Source organism: Ostrea edulis, chromosome 4, assembly GCF_947568905.1.
Source record: "Ostrea edulis chromosome 4, xbOstEdul1.1, whole genome shotgun sequence".
Lineage (NCBI taxonomy): Eukaryota > Metazoa > Mollusca > Bivalvia > Ostreida > Ostreidae > Ostrea > Ostrea edulis.
In genome coordinates this window covers 24,931,447-24,953,091 of record NC_079167.1, presented here as the reverse complement: position 1 = coordinate 24,953,091, position 21,645 = coordinate 24,931,447, and the positions used below count along the sequence as shown (strand labels likewise).

The 21,645-nt window shown below is 37.2% G+C and overlaps 1 long non-coding RNA gene across 2 annotated transcripts; it reads left to right on the top strand.

Annotated features, from left to right (window-relative positions):
* The first annotated feature begins 9,666 nt into the window (after positions 1-9,666).
* LOC130054062 (uncharacterized) lies at positions 9,667-19,923 on the top strand. 2 transcript variants are annotated; one of them, XR_008802332.1, is made up of 3 exons: positions 9,667-10,361; positions 15,962-16,112; positions 17,732-19,923. It is a non-coding gene; the product is annotated as an uncharacterized LOC130054062 (long non-coding RNA). The 2 variants fall into 2 exon arrangements; XR_008802331.1 differs by lacking the exon at positions 9,667-10,361 and having other exon boundaries at positions 14,970-16,112.
* Positions 19,924-21,645: the final 1,722 nt, after the last annotated feature.

The window sequence follows — 21,645 nt, the reverse complement described above, 5'->3', positions numbered from 1 at the left end:
GAAATATGTGGATTACCTGTTTATCACAGAGTATGAATTTGTTGTACGCGCCGTGTGATTGGTTCCCACAGACATTGTTTAGTAACGGGATCATCCGAATGGTCTCGGGATTATTCGCAGGCCAATCACACGACGCGTAAACAAAATTCGTACTCTGAGACCTCTTTTAAGGCTGCTAGTGGAAAATTGATTGTATATTGATTGATTGTACATGTATATTGTTTAACGTCCCTCTCGAGATTTTTTCAGTTATATGAAGACGTCACCAATACCGGTGAAGGGGTGCATCATTAATTAAGCCCATGCTCTGAGCCTATGGCCTTTGAGCAGGGAGGGATCTATATTGTGCCACGGGACCTCAGCTTTTGCGGTCTCATCCGAAGGACCGCCCCATATAGTCGCCTCTTACGACAAGCATGGGGTGCTGAGGACCTATGGCCTACGGATCCCCACGGGACGCCAGTGAAAGAGAATAAGTCCTGTCCGATTAATGCACACAAGATTGTGACAAATAAAAATGAGATGGATTTTGAGTTGAAGAAACTTGTAGTATGGCATCCCCCTGTCTTACCGTTCACCAAAATTCCTTAAATAACGCTGTCATTACTAGATTACTTGGAATATGTGGCCCAAAACGGGGACCACCTGTTGTTTCATACAATGCACCTTGTGTATTTTATTATAGTCTGTTGGAATCCCAATGGGCACGAATCGTGCTCCCTTTTAGCTGACTTATTATGCCCCCCTTTGAAAAAGAGGGGGCATATTGTTTTGCATCTGTCGGTCGGTCGGTCGGTCTGTCGATCGGTCGGTCGGTCTGTAGACCATGTGTTGTCCGCTCAATATCTTGAGAACCATTCACTTGATGATAATGATATTTCATATGTGGGTTAGTTATGAGTAGAAGAGGATCCTTATTGTTTTTCAGGTCAAAAGGTCAAGGGTCAATCTACTCTGGACATAGGAATATAATATCCGCTCAATATCTTGAGAACCCTTTGCTTGAAAGACATCAAACTTGGCACACTGGTACATCCTAAGGAGTATATAACCCCTATTGATTTTGAGGTCAAAGGTCAAGGGTCAAACTGGGCATAGGAATATACTGACCATTCAATTGTCTAGAGAACCCTTTGCTTGACAGACATCAAACTTGGTACGCCAGTACATCTTCAGAAGAAGATGACCCCCATTGATTTTGACGTCACATAGTCAAAGGTCAAGGGTCAAACTGGACATAGGAATATACTGTCCGTCAATTATCTCGAGAACCCTTTGCTTGACAGACATCAAACTTGATACACTGGTACATCTTCAAGAGAAGATGACCCCTATTGATTTTGAGGTCACATGGTCAAAGGTCAAGGGTCAAACTTGACATGGGAATATACTGTCTGCTCAGTATCTTGAGAACCCTTTTCTTGACAGACATCAGACTTGGTACACTGATACGACTTCAGGAGAAGACGACCACTATTGATTTTGAGGTCACATGGTCAAAGGTCAAGGGTCACACTAGACAGGAATATACTATCCGTTCAATATCTTGAGAACCCTTTGCTTGACAGACATCAAACTTGGTACACTGGTACATCTTCATGAGTTGATGACCCCTATTGATTTTTAGGTCACATGGTCAATCCACTCTTGACATAGGAAAATATTGTCTGCTCAATATTTTGAATTGATGATACTACTCTTAATTAAATGATGTGTGTGTATAACCCTTTTCAATTTTGCACCGGGGGGGGGGGGGGGCATATGTGTTTTACAAACATCTCTTGTTTTTATATTCATATGAAGCAGAGTTCAGAAACTTCTACGTGAGAAGAAAAAATCTCTTGCTGTGGCCTTTAGATATCGACGACGTTTTATCTATTAACAATAATAACTTTCATTCATATGTCGATTCGATATATCCTTGCGAGACCAAAATAAAAGACACCACAGAGTCGTCCATTTCTGCTTCATACTTAGATATTTTATTAAAAGTAGATATTAACGGCTCACTAGCAACTCAACTTTATGACAAACGGGATGATTTCAGCATTTCCATCGTCAACTTCCCATATTTATATAGCAATATTCCATTATCACCTTCATATGGTGTTTATCTCTCTCAACTGATTCGATAGGCAAGAGCTTGTTTTGTGTATGGTAAGTTTTTAAATTGAGGCAAGCTACTGACAAACAAGTTGATGGTACAGAGGTTTCAACAGTCTCGATTGAAGTCCTGTTACAGAGGTTTCGACAATCTTGTTTAAAGTCAGCATTTCGCAAATTCTATGGTCGTTATAACGATCAGTTTGCCAATACATTTTATGATTGAGTTAAATGCTGTCTGACGTTTTTCATATCGATTGTTAGACCGTTCGTGGCACACTGATTTTGACTACGGATAACTCCGTTTACCTGATCAAGATAAAGGGCTCACGGCGGGTGTGACCGGTCGAAAGGGGATGCTTACTCCTCCTAGGTACCTGATCCCAATTCTGGTATTTACAAGAGTTCGTGTTTGCCCAACTCTCTATTTTGTATTGCTTATGGGATTTATGAGATTGATCACTGTTCGTTATCTTCAGCTTTCATTGTACCGGTAGAAGGCCAACCTCTAAAGCTTATAAAAAGCGTGAAACGATTACATAAATAAAAAAAAAAGGTATGAGAGAGACGGGGAATTCACAAATTTCAGAGAAATCATTGCCACAGAAAATTATTAACAAAAGGGGAGTAATATGTTCATACTTCTGGGGTACCTGTAAAGTGCGAAACGAAACGAAATCTATCAAAACGAAACGAAATCTACCGAAACGAAACGAAACCCACCGAAACGAAACGAAACCTACCGAAACGAAACAGATTGTATAACCGAACTCTTTTAATTATAATAATTAGAAATGGTATATTAGGCCCCTGTGAAAGTTACCACATATAAATAAAATTCGCCTCCCCTTTGATGTAGGCTTTCGGCTTGACTGTTACAAAGTTTTAAAAGTTGGAAAGGGGGGAGTAAGCACAAAGTACATATCCGTAGTTGATTAAATGCCATGTACAATTAGTTTCGGATCCATACATTTCAGAACCGAGGGTTACAGTCTCAGAGATTTGGGGAAACACACTATACGAGGGGTGGGGTCGCCGACGTTGGATCCGCCTTTGGGCATAGATACATTGTTTGAAGAAGCTGGTGTCTGAGAAAATTCAAAGCAGGAAGAGCTCTTAACCTCTTATTTTATCTCTAACTGCTGAGGTGCGAGTACTTTCAATAATGGAAAAACTCTATTTATTTGGGATGTTGCTAAGACAGGGAATTGAAAACGGGACGGAAAACGGATTTTTTTAATGCAATAATATTAGGAGGAGGTCGGCATTTTGTAAACTGAAAAGGCTTATGAACAAGGGGATTTTAAGCAGAAATCACAAAGAGAACGGGAGGACATATTCAGAATCCACGGTTTGATATACTACACACAAATACACAATATCCACATATATACATACATTTGTCTTTAGAGCAAAAAATACTGAAACATGTATTTATGCCCCAAATCGGATTCAACGCCGACGACCCCATCCCTCGTTTAGTGTGTTTCCCCAGACCTCTGACCTGTGAGACTGTAACCTTCCGTTCTGAAATTTATGGATCCGAAGCTAATTGCACATGGTATTTATGTGCTTTGTGCTTACCCCCCCCCCCCCCCCCCTTTCCAACTCTTAAAACTTTGTATCAGTCAAGCCGAAAGCCTACATCAAAGGGGAGGCGAATTTTATTTATATGTGTAAACTTTAACAGGGGCCTAAGATACCATTTTCAATTATTATAATCAAAAGAGTTCGATCATACAATCGTTTCGTTTCGGTAGGTTTCGTTTCGGTGGGTTTCGTTTCGGTTAATTTCGTTTCGTTTCAGTAGATTTCGTTTCGTTTCGGTAGATTTCGTTTCGTTTCGCACTTTACAGGTACCCATACTTCAGGGGCCTGTGTGGAATTTCGCTCTGAAATCGCTTCGAAAAGAAATCTGTATTGTTTCAATGTTCGATTTGTAATAATTTACCAGTACGTATGGTGAAGGGAGTATTTCGTATGCACGCTTTCTTGAAAAATATGCTGAAAGCATGCAGAGTCGAGTGGGGGTCACGGTCAGCTGAATTTGAACTGACGAACATTTTCACGGTGCACGGAGGTAGCTCATTGCAAAATTTAAAAAAAACAAATTCGTCCACGTGTCTAAAAGCTATATTACAAATACCGAACTCGTGTTTCTTTTTTCCGCTAGTACATGATTCTATAAATTTTACGTTTTTGCATTAGTTATGAAAATTAAATCAGAAGAATGGATGAAACAAACTGGTCTCAGAAGCTTCACAAAATGCTTCTGTGTAAACAGATAAACCATGAAAGTTCTGATCGAAAGTTCTCTTGATCCATAACTGGGTTTTTTTTTGGGGGGGGGGGGGGGTTAATGTACTGAGTTTATATTACATTGAAATTATGTATGTTGTAATTAATTTGAAATTATTCTTAAAATTGTAAACTATAGCGACAACAAAGGGTTCAAGAGTATGTACTTCCACAGTGTTGTTCAATAGATCAATGGGTTAGAATAGGGATGAATTGATGTCCTATCGGATTATTCTAACTTCAAAATGCGAGTTTTGCTGGAAAATGTTCTGCGTATATACATGTACATGTAGTAAATTATTGAGTGGCATTACAATTACAAAAATGTAATGCCTTATTTGTTCGCCATCTTTTTGCTCTGGGTTAGTTTTGATGATTTTTTTTATTAGCTCACCTGAGCTAAAAGCTCAAGTGAGCTATTCTGATCACCCGTATTCCGGCGTCCGTCCGTCCGTCCGTAAACTTTTATCATTTTTGACTTCTTCTCAGAAACCAATAGGCCAATTTCAACCAAAGTTGGCACAAAACATCCTTAGCTAAAGGGAATTCTAAATTGTTAAAATAAAGGGCCAGTCTACCTTCCAAGGGGAGATACTCAAGAAAAGGTAAAAATAGGGTAGGGTCATTAAAATAACTTCTTCTAAAGAACCACTGGGCCAAAAAAGATGAAATTTATAGATAAGCTTTATTAGGTAGTGCATAATCTAAATTGTTAAAATCATGGCCCCCGGGAGTCGGATGGGGCCACAATAGGGGATCAAAGTTTTACATACAAATATATAGGAAAAATCTTTAAAAATCTTCTTCTCAAGAACCACTGAGCCAGAAAATCTGAGATTTATATGAACGCTTCCTGATATAGTGCAGATTGTAAATTATTAAAATCATGGCCCCCGGGGGTCGGATGGGGCCATAATAGGGGATCAAAGTTTTACATACAAATATATAGGAAAAATCTTTAAAAATCTTCTTCTCAAGAACCACTGAGCCAGAAAAGCTGAGATTTATATGAACGCTTCCTGATATAGTGCAGATTCTAAATTGGTAAAATCATGGCCCCCGGGGGTCAGATGGGGACACAATAGGGGATCAAAATTTTACATACAAATATATAGGGAAAAATCTTCTTCTCAAGAACCACCGAGCCAGAAAAGCTGAGATTTATATGAAAGCTTCCTGATATAGTGCAGATTGTAAATTGTTAAAATCTTGGCCCTCGGGGATCGGATGGGGCCACAATAGGGGATCAAATTTTACATACAAATATACATGTATACGAAAAATCTTTAAAAATCCTCTTCTCAAGAACCACTGAGCCAGAAAATCTGAGATTTATATGAAAGCTTCCTGATATAGTGCAGATTCTAAATTGTTAAAATCATGGCCCCCGGGGGTCGGATGGGGCCACAATAGGGGATCAAAGTTTTACATACAAATATATAGGGAACATCTTCTTCTCAAGAACCACTGAGCCAGAAAAGCTGCGATTTATATGAAAGCTTCCTGATATAGTGCAGATTCTAAATTGTTAAAATAATGGCCCCCGGGAGTCGGATGGGGCCACAATAGGGGGTCAAAATTTTACATATAAATATATAGGAAAAATCTTTAAAAATCTTCTTCCCAAGAACCACTGAGCCAGAAAATCTGAGATTTATATGAAAGCTTTCTGATATAGTGCACATTCAGGTTTGTTAAAATCATGGCCCCCTGGGGTAGGATGGGGCCACAATAGGGGATCAAAGTTTTACATACAAATATATAGGAAAAATCTTTTAAAATCTTCTTCTCAAGAACCATTGGGTCAAAGAAGTTCACATTTACATGAAAGCTTTCTGACATAGTGTAGATTCAAGTTTGCATAAACCATGGCCTCCAGGGGTAGGTTTGGGGTCATAATAGGGACTACGGTTTTACATGGAAATATATATGGAAAGTCTTCTGATATGGACCAAGGTGACTCAGGTGAGCGATGTAGCCCATGGGCCTCTTGTTTGTAGGTTGTTGGATCTCAGCTGATCGGAAAGTACGGAATCATTCGATCAAGTAATGGTCTTTATTATCTTAAAACTCCAGTAGTACGAGTAGCGCATACTTGTCTTTGGGATGAGTTAATATGACTACTAGTACTACATTACGTCGATGGTTTGTATACTCTTTGTAAGAGAAGTAAATACGATATACTTCACAACGAAAATCTAACAAACTCGCCTTTGAATATAAATACACTGTATTTATGCATTGCAATGCCTATCAAATACCTGTACTATATGTATGAACGCTATACACGTGTGTTTCAATGTACATGTAAATTATTCAGTGAATCGGATATTGAAGCTATATGCATACATCGTAGCATGTACATCTTATTTGTGTTTGCATAATTATCTTAACGAGAATAAGACGGAAAGCTTAGCTGGAAGCACAATACAATTCCATGACAGTGTGTATCTTGCGTACACGAAAATTGTGTACATAGCATATAATGTGTAAAAAAAAAAGACGACCTTCACAGTTTTTAGTCAGTAGTTCAAACCATTTCTGAATCTTTCTTTTATTGATTAGCGAAATGAAATGTTCTAATTAAATCCTTACCGTGGTTTCTTCTAATTTTGATCTAAGATATTGCCGATTTGCCTACAAGAGAAATAAACAAACTAACATATCAGTAATGTTTAAATTGATGAAGTTAACAAACAGTGATTAATCTAATCAAGCTCACAAAGAATATATACAATCAAGAACAGGGTAAACAGAAATCAGACGCGGGATTAGGTGCATATTTTGAAACATAAGCTTAAAATTTTGTTTTTAAAACCTCAAGTCCTACGCACAGTACTTTGATTTATGTTACACTTTGTTGCGTATATTTTAAGCAAAGTGTTACCTTCATGAAAGCAATGGTCTTCTTGAGAATATCTTCACTAAATCTGGTGGAAATTAAACTTGTTCCTTAAGTTCGCCCCTGAATTTCCTAAACTATTGATCTCTGTCTAGATATTCACACAGCTGCACAATCTGTCGCAAAATCCGGTTGGGAGATTATTTATCATGAACAATCATTAGGGAATTGTGTCATTCTTGTGATGTAATTTATCTTGAAAACCAATTTCTGAGAGCAAGAATGAAAAGAATTATGAAATAAACTTAAACACTGTTTGCTACTTGTATACCATCGATTGATAGTTTTTCCTCAAATTCTTATTGAAAAAAGGGTTTGAAATATGAATTACTTTTACCAAAACTTGGATATTTAGTCCCTCTGGTATCGAGGAGATTGAAAGCAGTGCACGGATGATATTTTCTTACTCTATTTTTACAACCCACATGGATCGAATGTTGTTCTACGTGTTTCCTACCAATTCTCTGTTCTCTACATGCTGACTTTGACTACAGATCACTCCGTTCACCTTATCAAGATAGAGGACTCACGACGGGTGTCACACCCGTCATCAGGGAATGATGAACGCCATCAGGGAATGCTTACTCCTCCTTGGCACCTGATCCCACCTCTAGAATTTACAGCGGTCCTTGTTTACCTTACTTTTGTATTCTTTATAGGATTATTCACTGTTCTTTTTATTTTCACTCTTTCATTGATAACAATCCCCCTCTTACAAAACAAATTACTATGCGCTAATGTTGGGACCAGCTCAACAAACATTGGGGAAAAAAATCAATAAAAAAGATCTTATTAACGAATAATAAAATAAAATTGAAAGTTGACAGTTATTTTGGACGTTTTAGCCAAAGACACTGCTGCAAAATAAATATGCTTCAAAATCTAAGTTGACAATTTGTCTTGATTTTTTTTTCAGACCTAGAAACTACCGTATAGAACAAATAATGCTTCGAAATCTAAATAAAAATGATGACATGTTTTCAGACTCTTGACAAAGGTTTATAGGCTGTGAATGGTCTCGATGCAAGTCTTGTTATAGTTTTGCTTGTCTTGAACTAGAATGTCCATATCCATGGGATAAATGACCGGCTATTACATTTCTCTAGACTGTGTGCAGCAAAAATATATTCGGCAATATGGCGAACGTTGCCAACATTTGCAACAGATTTGTAAGAAATTACCAAAGATTTTAAAATTTATTACAGTTACAGTGTTCCGTAATGTAGTTCTTTTTCAAACTAAAGCTGTGTCCCTTTACCAAAACGTTCTAGTAGTTGTTTTAATCCAAACAGCAATTATAAGTATGAGTCGCACACATGTAGTGGGTATGGTTTTAGTCTTGTGTTACTTTTTGACATACTGAGTAGTAATATGCGTCCCAGGGATAATGTTCTCGACAAAACAGAACTAGCAATGTTATTAAGCTGGGCTCAGGTGCCTAGGAGCAGTAAGCATCCCCCGTCGACCGTCAAATCTGCCATGAGTCCTATATCTTGATCAGGTAAACGGAGTTATCCGTAGTCAAAACCAATGTGCCAGGAACGGCCTAACAATCGGTATGAACTACGTCAGACATCATTTGACCCAATGATAGGTTGTGTAATGGCCAACTAGATCGTAGAATTCGTGAAATGTTGTATGAGTGAAAGGGTGACAATCAATATCATAACTACCACAAGGAACACAAAATAAAGAGCCGGGCAAACACGGACCCATACACATACCTGAGGTGGGATCAGATGCTAAGAAAGAGTAAGCATCTCCTGTTGACCTGTCATACCCGCTGTGAACCCTATATCTTGATCAGGTAAACGAAGTAATCCATAGATAAAACCAGTGTTTAAAAAACGGCCTTAATTGTTATGAAATACGCCAGAGAGCATTGTACCCGATGACAGGTTGTATTTTGGTAAATTAGATCGTTATAACGACAATAGAATTTGCGAAATGCTGATTTAAAACGAGACTGTTGAAATCCCTGTAAGATCAAATTATTTGTCAATAGCCTGACTCGATTTAAAAACTGACCATATGTAGACCATACACTTGCGTATCGAATCAGTTGAGCGACATACATACCATATTATGGAAAGCCATAGGGGACCCCCAGGTCATGTTCTATATATTTCATTGTAAATCAATCCTGGCCGGCCAGGATATGTTATCCTGGCCAAGTCAGGATTGCAAACATGACCAGCCATGATTTTCAATCCTGGCACATCCTATCCTGGCCGGTCAGGTTATGATTTCAATCCTGGCCAATAACATGGTCATCCAATCCTCACCTGGCCACCCAAACCTGGTCGGTCATGATTTCAAACATAACCAAGCCAGGATTGATAACCTGTATGGAAAGCCATAGGGGACCCCCAGGTCATGTTCTATATATTTCATTGTAATTCAATCCTGACCGGTCATGATTAAAGCCATAGGGGACCCCCAAGTCATGTTCTATATATCTCATTGTAATTCAATCCTGACCGGTCATGATTACAATCCTGGCCAAGTCAGGATTTCAAACCTGACCTGGCCATGATTTTCAATCCTGACCATCCAATCTTGACCGGTCAGGTCATGATTATAACATGGCCACCCAAACCTGGTCGGTCATGATTTCAAACATAACCAAGCCAGGATTGATAACCTGGCCATCCAATCCTGGTCATGATTATCAATCCTGGCCAAGTCAGGATGACCTGACCATTCAATCCTGGTCGGTCATGATTTCAAACATGGCCAAGTCAGGATTGATAACCTGGTCGGTCATGATTTTCAATCCTGGCAAAGTCAGGATTGCATTGCGCCAGGATATATGACTTCCAAACGCAGTCAAGATTTCTCAAGCGTCGCCAAGATTGCCCTGGCCAAGTTGCATGTTCGAATGATTCAAACAAACAAAAAACGCTGTCAAGATTTCCCAAGCGTCGCCAAGATTTATTACCCAAGATTTTCGCTGATGAAGATTTATTAGGCCAAGATTTTCAAGGACTTAGATTACATCATTCTATCTGCACATGCTGCATGCCGCTGAAGACTCAGAAGTTATTGTGATAACAAGGTGGGTGGTTTGTGTTTTTCTTTCAGTTATATAGATCAAGTCATTATGTTTCTACATCGCTTTCGCCTTAAATGTATTTAATTAATCATTACGCTACTCTCTATAATTAATGTATGTGTGCCTATCGAGGAAATTCGAGTCAAAACCAAATTCGCTCATCTCATATTTTATATGTTGACAGTGCTACCGTTTGAGCGAGCGCAGCTTCTTGTATGTACATATTTTGTAATGTTCATCCTTTGATCAGGTTCAATTTAAACAATATCTATTTGCCAAATACTCATGACATGAATTTTCTCTCGGGGTTTTATATAAAAAAATCATTAAAACATGTATGTACATGAATGTGACTGAAATATTTTTATGCTGTATATACATTTTATTTCTACTGCCTTCACTATGACTTGCTTAACCTTTGATGCACGACACTCCTCTGGACTGTATGCTCTCAGCAGTCTACTGCCTCTATACGTATTTCTTTTTTTTTTTATTCTCAATCTTTTCAAGTTACGAATTGTATGATAAAAATGCCCAAACCTTTCAAGTTTGTAAAATTGGGTTTAAACAGCACTGCCTTTGAATATAAAATGCATTTCAATATAATGATAATTTAACCCCACCACCACCACCACCACCACCACCACCACCATGCGCACCTATCTGATTTTTAAAAAATATGAAATTCATATGATAATCTCCTTGTAGCAATGGTATGTTCCAAAAGAGAAAATTAGAACAATATTAATTTATAATGAAGCAATCTTCTTAGGGTTTTTGTTACTGATCCCTGCTTCACACCAAAGCACGTAGCGGGAAAAACTATACAGAATAAAATTATTTCTAATAATCCTTAAGCGGTAAAGAAATTGATAATTTACAATCATTTATTATATTTAACTTTATAAGCTTTCATCAAAAATAAATAAAAACCTCATACATGTATAGACATATAATTTACCCATCAATGCAGCCACTGATGTGTATTCCAAAGGGACTCAACTTGTCATACTGGTCTAGAAAATAATGAAGGTCCTGAATGCAACAATATTAATATGATACAAAATATTTGTCAGACGAGTCAGATTGCATGCTCAATCTTAATTTTGATACTTGTATATATATTTGATAAATAATTTTTTTTGGTTTCAGTTAAATCCTTATATTCCCTGTCTAACTCTTAATCTCAGAGCAGCCTTTACCTGGTCATAATTTGAAGAAAACTTCTGTATATCACATGGACTAAGACTTCTTGCCCATTGACATGACTGATTTATTTAACCTTTAAACGTATCCCCAGGTCAGGATTTGAATTAGCTTAAATCTACCATTAAAGTCATATACTAGATAAAGATAAAAATTAATACATGTACTTGCATAGTAATATTGAGCGGACAGTATATTCTTATGTCCAGTTTGACCCTTGACCTTTGACCATGTGACGTCAAAATCAATAGGGGTTATCTTCTTCTAAAGATATACCAGTGTACCAAGTTTGATGACTGTCAAGCAAAGGGTTCTCTAGACATTGAGCGGACAGTATATTCCTATGTCCAGAGTAGATTGACCCTTAAACTTTGACCTGAAAAACAATAGGGGTTCTCATCTATACTCATAACCAACCCACATATTAAATATTATGATCAAGTGAATGGTTCTCAAGATATTAACCGGACAACATGTGGTCTACCAACCAGCCAACAGGTGCAAAGTAATATGCCTCTCTTCTTTGAGGGGGGAGGGGGGGGGGGGGGCATAAAAATGCACTACCCAAATGGTACCAAATATTTTTTTCTTATTAGAAAATGCATTATATTTGTGAAAAATGAAAACATATATTACCTACGTACAATGTATCCATATATAACTCTTAATCTAAAGAACATGTCTGATATGCTTCTGTCTGGTTTCAGATGCATTTCAAGCTGAAATAAATATATATAAATAAATAGCTATAAATCTAACTGCTTAAAAAATCTGAATTTGAGAAACTTTCATAATCATAAATTATTACAATGCTTTCAAATTATATCTTGATAGACTAGTGCACTTACAGAATTAATCTGAAAACTATGTAAACTGATCTTAATTATCATGATTTAATTTCTACATGCTCTGAGAAATTTCAAAAACAATGAAGAATGATATTTGATAACTCGTACAGTCAGGGTCATTCAATAATACTGGACATTCATTTCTAGTCTGTGACTGGATCTAGCCAAGAAATAGTCAAAATAATTCTTCCATAACATTGAAGGTCCAAAGTTTTTAGCTCACCTGAACCGAAGGTTCAAGTGAGCTATTCTGATCACATTTTGTCCGGCGTCCGTCTGTCTGTCCGTCTGTCTGTAAACTTTTCACATTTTCGACTTCTTCTCCAGAACCACGGGGCCAATTTCAACCTAACTTGGCCAAAAGCATCCTTGGGTGAAGGGCTTTCAAGTTTGTTCAAATGAAGGGCCATGTTCCTTTCAAAGGGGAGATAATCACAAAAATGCAAAAATAGGGTGGGGTCATTTAAAAATCTTCTTCTCAAGAACCACTGGGCCAGAAGAGCCGAAATTTACCTGAAAGCTTCCTGACATATTGCAGATTCAAGTTTGTTCAAATCATGGCCCCCGGTGTTAGAATGGGGCCACAAGGGGGGATCAAAGTTTTACATACAAATATATAGGGAAAAACGTTAAAAATCTTCTTCTCAAGAACCACTAAGCCAGAAAAGCTGAGATTTACATGAAAGCTTCCTGACATAATGCAGATTCAAGTTTGTTCAAATCATGGGCCCCTGGTGTTGGATGGGGCCACAATAGGGGATCAAAGTTTTACATACAAATATATAGGAAAAATCTTTAAAAATCTTCTTCTCAAGAACCACTAAGCCAGAAAAGCTGATTTTTACATGAAAACTTTTTGACATAGTGCAGATTCAAGTTTGTTCAAATCATGGCCCCCGGGGATAAGATGGGGCCCCAAGGGGGGGATCAAAGTTTTACACACAAATATATAGGGAAAAACGTTAAAAATCTTCTTCTCAAGAACCACTAAGCCAGAAAAGCTGAGATTTACATGAAAGCTTCCTGACATAATGCAGATTCAAGTTTGTTCAAATCATGGGCCCCTGGTGTTGGATGGGGCCACAATAGGGGATCAAAGTTTTACATACAAATATATAGGAAAAATCTTTAAAAATCTTCTTCTCAAGAACCACTAAGCCAGAAAAGCTGATTTTTACATGAAAACTTTCTGACATAGTGCAGATTCAAGTTTGTTCAAATCATGGCCCCCAGGGATAAGATGGGGCCCCAAGGGGGGATCAAAGTTTTACACACAAATATATAGGGAAAAACATTAAAAATCTTCTTCTCAAGAACCACTAAGCCAGAAAAGCTGAGATTTACATGAAAGCTTCCTGACATATTGCAGATTCAAGTTTGTTCAAATCATGGCCCCCGGTGTTAGGATGGGGCCACAAGGGGGGATCAAAGTTTTACATACAAATATATAGGGAAAAACTTTAAAAATCTTCTTCTCAAGAACCACTAAGCCAGAAAAGCTGAGATTTACATGAAAGCTTCCTGACATAATGCAGATTCAAGTTTGTTCAAATCATGGGCCCCTGGTGTTGGATGGGGCCACAATAGGGGATCAAAGTTTTACATACAAATATATAGGAAAAATCTTTAAAAATCTTCTTCTCAAGAACCACTAAGCCAGAAAAGCTGATTTTTACATGAAAACTTTCTGACATAGTGCAGATTCAAGTTTGTTCAAATCATGGCCCCCGGGGATAAGATGGGGCCCCAAGGGGGGATCAAAGTTTTACACACAAATATATAGGGAAAAACGTTAAAAATCTTCTTCTCAAGAACCACTAAGCCAGAAAAGCTGAAATTTACATGAAAGCTTCCTGACATAATGCAGATTCAAGTTTGTTCAAATCATGGGCCCCTGGGGTTGGATGGGGCCACAATAGGGGATCAAAGTTTTACACACAAATATATAGGGAAAAACGTTAAAAATCTTCTTCTCAAGAACCACTAAGCCAGAAAAGCTGATTTTTACATGAAAACTTTCTGACATAGTGCAGATTCAAGTTTGTTCAAATCATGGCCCCCGGGGATAAGATGGGGCCCCAAGGGGGGGATCAAAGTTTTACACACAAATATATAGGGAAAAACTTTAAAAATCTTCTTCTCAAGAACCACTAAGCCAGAAAAGCTGAGATTTACATGAAAGCTTCCTGACATAATGCAGATTCAAGTTTGTTCAAATCATGGGCTCCGGGGGTTGGATGGGGCCACAATAGGGGATCAAAGTTTTACATACAAATATATAGGAAAAATCTTTTTCTCAAGAACCACTGAGCCAGAAAAGCTGATTTTTACATGAAAACTTTCTGACATAGTGCAGATTCAAGTTTCTTCAAATCATGGGCTCCGGGGGTAGGATGGGGCCACAAGGGGGATCAAAGTTTTACATACAAATATATAGTTAAAATCTTTTTCTCAATAACCACTGAGTCAGAAAAGCTGATATTTACAAGAAAACTTTCTGACATAGTGCAGATTCAAGTTTGTTCAAATCATGGTCCCCGGGGGGTAGGATGGGGCCACAAGTGGGGGGGGGGGGGGGTCAAAGTTTTACATACAAATGTAGAAAAAAGCTTTAAAAGAACCATTGGGCCAAAGAAGTTGACATTTACATGAAAGCTTTCTGACATAGTGTAGATTCAAGTTTGCAAAGGGTAGTTTGGGCCATAATAGGGACCAAGGTTTTACATGCAAATATATATGGAAAGTCTTCAGATATGGGCCAAGGTGACTCAGGTGAGCGATGTGGCCCATGGGCCTCTTGTTGTTAAGGTCACTTAATTGCTATCTGTTTTTGTCTGTCGCTGTGCATATGTGCAGGTGTGTGTCATTTGTAAACTTCTCACATTTTCAATTCATTCTCAAGAACCGCTGATTAAAAGCTGATTTCAATTACACTTGCCACAAAGTATCCTTAGGTGAGGGGAATTCTTTTTTTTTCAAATGAAGGGTAGTGCCCCCTTCCAAGGAGAGATAATCAAGAAAAGGTGATGTCATTAAAAAAATCCCTTCTCAAGAAGAGTTGAATCTTATCTGAAAGCCTCCTGACATAGTGTAAATTCTTTTCTTTTTTAAATCATGGCCCCTGGGGGTAGGGTGGGGCCACAGAAGTGGATCAAAGTTTGACATAGGAATATATAGGAAGAAATCTTATAAGATCTTCTCAAGAAGGCCATGGCTGGCCATATTAAAATTGGGAGCATCCTTAAATTGTTCCGATTCCAGTTTGTTCAAATCAAAACCCCCAGAAGTACGATGGTTGAAATATTACATACGTAAGTTTTTAAAAAAAAAAAATTGGCTATATATCACAATTATTAGCTATATCGAATCTGTTATAACAATGCAAGCATGACTCCTATTATATCATCTGTATAGTTCATTTATTTGAGCATTATAACCTGTGTGATTGATTTTCTATTTTGAGGTATGAAGTTGATGAGTTCAAATTAAAATACAGCATCTGTGGACTGTGGAGCTAAGAGATTTTAATATTTTCCTGCACATTTTCAGACTCTAGTTCAGTATTGTTACATGCAAATTATCAGGACAGAATTGGAGGAAGTGAAATTTGCTTGGAATAACCATCGGATCAGGAAGCAAAAAATGGGAGATGTTGTTCCTGGGATTCCAGAATTCCTTTATCATGTTCCAGAAATGTTAGGTTAGTTTATTTTGGTAATGTGATACGATTAAAGAGTGAAAATTTACCTCTGCTTTTTGGAAAGTTGATTGTAAATAAAACAATCTTTTAAAACAAAAAGAAATCAGTTATTAGATAAGACATAATAACTGTTATTCCATGGTAATACTTATTTCAAAGAAACAGCAATATGTAGCCTGATATGTTATCCCTTTCTATCTAAAGTTCATACAAATTATTATAAACCTTTCCTAATACATGTATGTACAGCACCGATTCCAAAGAAATTGGATAGATTAGTCAAGACTCTGGATAAGACAACTAAGAATTCTTAAACAATTAAATTTACTGATTGCAGAAATGAACTTTAAGTAGACATCAAATTAGGGAAAATGTTAGAATACACAATATTTGGATTTGACATTTTTCACTGATACGTATCTCATGTATTCAAATTGAAAGAATGTAGAATAATTATCTCTAGATTAAAATTGCACACCAGACACTGACATCAGAATATGTAATGGAGACTTTCATTTGTAATGTTTGATTATCTGGCTTTGTGCCAGATAAGGCTCGATGTCTGAAGACAGGAGATAAAATAAACTCTTTTAAAAACAGCAAGGTCACAAATACTTTATCGATTTATTCTTACTTAACCTTCCTCAACTTATGTTGCATTGTAAGCTTTTCCTACATGCATATTTATACCCCCCGAACGAAGTTCTGGGGGGTATATAGGAATCACTCTGTCTGTCTGTCTGTCTGTCTGTGCAGATTCGTGTCCGGGCCATAACTTCTTTGTTCTTTGACTTAGGCATACCATATTTGGCACACAGGTAGATCACCATGAGACGATGTGTCAAGTATATTTATGACCTTGACCCTTGACCTCAAGGTCAAAATTAAGGTTTTTTACAATGGATTTGTGTCCGGGCCATAACTTCTTTGTTCTTTGACATAGGCATACCATATTTGACACATGAGTGTATCACCATGAGAGGATGTGTCATGTACCTTCATGACCTCCATATGACCTTGAACTCAAGGTCAAAATTAAAGGTTTTTACAATGGATTCGTGTCAGGGCCATGACTTCTTTGTTCTTTGACATAGGCATATCATATTTGACACATGAGTGTATCACCATGAGACGATGTTTCAAGTACCTTCATGACCTCTATATGACCTTGAACTTTGACCTCAAGGTCAAAATTGATTATAGGGTTTTGACATACCATAAGACATGGGTGTATCACCATGAGACTATGTGTCATTTACATTCATGACCTCTTTATGACCTTGACCTTTGATCTCAAGGTCAAAATTATAGATTTATGCCATGGATTTGTGTTCGGACTATATCTTCCATTTTCTTCTACAAATGCATACCATTTTTTTACACCCAGGAAAGAGGTAATTTATACCTATTAACAACACCCTTTGGGAGATTGCGGTAAGCGGAGGGTATTCTTAGTGAGCATTGCTCACAGTACATCTTGTTACATTTAAACTGTCTCTTAAAGTTTTCGTTATTGTGTACCCTGACAGAAGTCTGAATCTCGAGCCACTAAGTTGTAACTTGTTTATATTGAAAAAATCTGTTTTCATTACATCTTATTCTGTTTTACTTCTTTTTAGGTATTCCAATTGTGAATGACGAAAAGTTTAAGTTCCTAAAGGACCAGTGCTGTTTTAAAAATGACTTGGATAAGGACATTCAAGAATCTCTTGATGTTATATGCGACCATCACCGGCCTTCATCAGTATCTGAAGGCAAAGCAATGTACATTTCACTGAAAGATATATTGGAACAGTATATTTATCAGTAATTTATGATGTTTTGGACTTTATGGCAATTCTGACAAGTTCAAGATCACCGACAGAATTTTTCAAAAATAAAATCCAGTTAATGAATCTAGAATGGATAAATATTGGAATTTGATACTTCAAGCAAAGATTAATATGAGCTAAAGATATTTTTTCGTTTTAACTTTGTCTGAAGGTAATTCGGACAAGTTAAGGTCTTAAGGCAAAAAGTGTTAATTTCATGTCAGTCCCATAACTTTGTATAGGGGATACTCTGCAAGTTTATATTGCATATAAGATTACTTATGACCAGAGAGTGTCTCATTATTTATTTTTTTGTAACCAGGGTGATTTTGGCAAGTTTGTGGTCACTTGTAGAAGTTTGTGAGCTCACAGTGCCTTTAGTTTTTTGTATTCTTATTATTGTTATATGACCTGGTCTTTTATGTTTCCACTGTTGGATGGTTATTCTATGCAAATTTCACTTCTTCCCATACTTTTTGCCATACTCTATTTATGTGTCTTAAGTTTTGTAGACAATTTTTGTATTTCTTTTTTGTCAGCTTTTCAATAATTTGACCTTTCATTATGACCATCTATGAAAGAAATTATGTATATTATGGAACAGTCTGTGCGAAAAGGTAAACCCGACGATTGCCTCCAAGTGATCACTGTAATTGAAACTTTGTGTAAAAACAAATTTTCGTATTCTTAAGAGTGATTTTCTTCAGAGAAAGTTTATTTGGAGATTTTAGATTCTTTATGGTGATCCCCCCCCCCCCCCCCCCCTTCCCCCGAGAATTCTATTGTTGATATACTTTAAATTATTAGTAGGAAACCGATGAGTGATAGCCTACCTCATATGACGTATTATGGTATGGCGTCGTCCGTCTGTCTGTCCGGACCTTGTGGGCAGGATACAGACTGAACCATAAGCCCTAGGACTTTACAACTTGGTACATTTGATCACCATGATGAGAGGAAGATACCTATTGTTTTTCAAGGTCAAAGGTCAAGGTTGTAGTATCACTTATTAGGAAAACCTTGTGGGCAGGATACAAACAGAACCGTAAGCTCCAGGATATTATAACTTGGTATATTTGATCACCATGATGAGAGGAAGATGCCTATTTTTTTCAAGGTCAAGGTAATAGGTTTACTTAGTAGGAAAACCTTGTAGGTATACAGACCGAACCGTTGGGGCTAGGAGTGTCAAATTTAATATGCATATACCTTATTCCAAGTGGAGGAAGCCTATTGTTTCTCAAGGTCAAAGGTCAAGGTGGTTGTAGCAGGATACAAATAAAACTGTTGTGGCTAGGAATGCCAATACTTTTCTTTTTCAAGTTTAAAAGGTCAAGACTGTTAGATGGCATGCTTCACTTGATAATTTGGTGCCAAGTATAGCTTGTGAACTTCCAAGTTATACTTTATTTCTATATAATTTGAGATTCTCCTGCAAAAAAAAATGGTGATCTGCCTCTACAAAAATAGTTATGTTCAATATTTTTGACCATTTCAAACTGAAACTAATTACTGAAATAAACACATGAAATCAAATTGTATTGCATTTCAGTATACTGTACCTGTACTTATACTTTAGCACTAACTGTTTCAAGCAAAGGTGTGTGGTATATTAGCATATTTATGAAGTAGCGCATTCTAAGGCTATCCCTCTTTATATCTTGATATCCATTTCTACAAGCATAATAATGAATTAGCTCAAAGAGGACAGTGCTAACTTCACTAAAATATGAATCCCACTAAAATATGTTTTCCTTGAGCAAAATCTACGGGCGTATTATGCCACGTTGGCGTTGCTCTTGTTATACCATCTTGACCTGTCACTTAGTCATCTTGAGTTGTTCCCCTTTGATTGTGCTATGATTTTTATGTCGATCTAGTATATCTGGTTGTTGTGACAATAATAAATTCTTGTCTTGTTATATGCAAGTCCTCAGTCAAGTTGTATAACATTTTGCTTGTTTATTTATTGATTCAAATGAATAAATGTATTAATTTTATGAATATGTGTCTCATTCCAATTAGTATTGTAGATTGACTTCTATTAAGGTATTGGTAGGATGAAAGGTGAAGATAACGAACAGTGATCAATCTCATAACTCCTATAAGCAATACAAAATAGAGTTGGGCAAATACGGACCCCTGGACACACCAGAGGTGGGACCAGGTGCCTAAGAGGAGTAAGCAATCTCCTGTCGATGGGTGATTGGTCACACCCACGGGGAGCCCTTTATTCTGATCAGGTAAACAGAGTTATCCGTAGTCAAAATCAGTGTGCCAAAAAGGACCTAATAATCGGTATGAAACATGTCTGACAGCACTTGACCCAATGATAGGTCATATTGACAAACTAGATGGTTATAACGACCATAGAATTTTCGGAATGCTGACTTCAATCAAGACTATTGAAACCCCTGTAAAACTTGTTTGTCAGTAGCTTGCCTCAATTTAAAAACTGACCATACGCAGAACAAGTTCTTGCATATCGAATCAGTTGAGAGATATAAACACCATATACAGGTGATACTGGAATATGCAGGATCTGTGCAAAGATTTGAAAAAAAAGGGGGGGGGGGGGGGGGGGAGTAGGACAGGTTACTTTATGATGCTGTAAACATCCTTTTTTCACTGGGTCATCATTTCGTGGAATCGCAAATTTTGTTCAATTTGCAGGTAGAAAATTGCAGATTTTATGATAATTACTGTATGTTTTAACTGCACATCAAGTATATTTGGAAAGGTTGTTTCCACAGTTAAGATTTTACCTATCAAGATATTGTATCAAAGTCCAAATTTGTTGAAAGGATTCTCATTATATCGCAAAGTAAATGTTACATGTACCTACTGTGCAAAACGTGAGATGCCTCTTGGACACCAAATTAATCATTGAAATTTAAAATAATGTAAAGTGATCTTGCTGTCCGCCTTGGCTGCAATGATGTAGCCCTATCTGATTCTTTTTATTCCGACGCTTCCGTGATCCTCTCCCAAAATAAAATCGGAGAGGGCAACATTATTGCTGCTATGTCTGCCTCAGCATTAGAAAAATATTCTAATATACCTACTTTCAGAAAGCTTCAAGGGCTTTAATAGCAAAGCAGCCTTCCATCACATTATCTCCATGCATATTTTCATACATATACAGAGCTTTTCCCTCGCAACATGATTTCATTCAAGGAAGTTTTTTCATAGAACGAGTCAAATGTCCACTTTATAATTAACACTGTTCTTGACTTTAGTCCCAGGATCAATGACATTTTTTTAGCTGGCTCGCAAACATCTGTGCAATAGACTAGGTCAAACAATAGTGTTCAGTAAAACTCTGTTATAAAGATCTTGGCTATAAGGAAATGTCGGTTATAAGGAATTTTTCATGATTCCTCTTGGTAACTTTTTAAAATCTTCCTTATTTGGATATAAGAATCTTGGTTATTAAGGAGGATAAATTTGAGGTCCTAGTGATTTCCTTACAACTGAGTTTTACTGTACTCTTATTGTACATGACCTGCTTTCCTTAGTAATTACTTACACCTAGAAAGTTTAAGAATTGAGTTTGTAGCACTTTATTTGTAAATATTTCAGCTCCAGTTAACCTTTCACACTTTTTCTTGTTACTTTCGCCTGCACAAGATATTTTTGTCGAGTCACTCACCAACTCTTTTGCAAGTTGAAGACTGAAAAGTCATACGGTACATGTACTTTTGAATTGAATTGTCATCTTC